The sequence below is a fragment of the Geospiza fortis genome, unplaced genomic scaffold, assembly GCF_000277835.1.
Source record: "Geospiza fortis unplaced genomic scaffold, GeoFor_1.0 scaffold596, whole genome shotgun sequence".
Classification (NCBI taxonomy): domain Eukaryota; kingdom Metazoa; phylum Chordata; class Aves; order Passeriformes; family Thraupidae; genus Geospiza; species Geospiza fortis.
The window spans coordinates 100,096-101,583 of NW_005054634.1; positions in this window are offsets into that span (position 1 = coordinate 100,096).

Sequence of the window (1,488 nt, forward strand, 5' to 3'; positions counted from 1 at the left end):
CAACTCAGAAGTTGTCCCAGTAAAAATAAAGTTTCTTGGCATAGGACGAGAAAACACTGCACTCACAGAACTGGACAGTGCCACCCGTTCCCTCATTCCCACCAGGGGTCAATGAAATTCAAATAAATATTGTGACTCACTCCTTGCTGGGAGCTCCTTCATTCAGTAAATCATGGATTGATTTAGTGAGTGGTGTGGCAGACAGGTTGGAGCACAGTGAAATGCATGTGCAGCTGCACAATGGGGCTGAGTTGACCCAAAGCTGATTTACTAACATCTTACCACTTAATGGCTTCACATTTTTTTCCCCAGAAGTGTGTGTTCTTATGTAAGCACATGTTTCTGACGCTAGAAGGACTGTAGTCACTAAACTTTTATACATCCTCTGTGTATCCTTTTCACTTTAAAATCAGGATTTATGAGCTGAAAATGAATTGCATACTTCATCTGCACCATGCTTTTTATTTTAATTCATTCCCTACAACACCATTGCAAGGTCCTTTGCTTCATCTGGGTTTCTTGAGTTTCATTATCATCAAATAGGAGTAGAAGGAAGCTGTGTTTTGTGTTTCCATGAGTGTATTTCATTTCACTGGATAAGGAGAGTTGAAAAGATGAAGGGATGCATAAAATTCCATGCAGAAAACCCAGCATCCTGACAGGGCACATCTCTGCAGGTTTCTCTGGTTTGTCTTTAGGCCCCTGCTCTGCTGGTCCGTTCTAAACTGAGCAGAATTCAACCTTAGAAATATGGATGTCATTTGACAAAATGCAGCTAAAACCAACACATTCCAAAGCAAACCTAATGTAGCAGAAAATGTTGGTTCTCCAGGGCTTCTGAAGATTTAGGGTTCAGGTCTATGAAAATCTGAGTACAGGACTCATCCCTTAACAGATGTGACTCTGGTAGCCAAGTAGTATTTCCTTTCCTTAATGGGTGTTTCAGTCTTGATCTTTTTCACCTCATTGAGAAGTGGATTTAAGGATTGGGATGAGGACAGGATGATTGCTTTTTGGTTTATAACCATGTTATAAACTTCGATGACAATAAACATGCAATCAATCCACATTTGGGCTGGAAAGGATGAAAAACCCCAAAGACAGAACAACCAAAGACTAACTCAGGTGAAACCCTCTGTGAGCCCTACCTGATGTTCTTCTCAAAGGAAATTTTACTGGTTTTCCCCCAATTCTGCCCCCCTTCCACTGGGGTGCTGAGTTACCTGCTGGGTTAAACCACAGTATCACATCCTTGAGCCACTGAAAATCAGACTCTGTGATATCACCCTGAAGTTCTGAGATAGGAGATGAAATCTGCAGTGGCAAAGGAGCAGACACCTTTTAACTGAACAAGTTAATCCCTCATGGGAAGGGACAGGGATGTTTGGAGATCCATCCTATTTCCTCATACTCTATTTCTTTATGAAGAGCGAGGTCCTGGCCTAGGCTGCACCTCTGAACTGCTGCAGTTGGGTGAGCAGCAGCTGT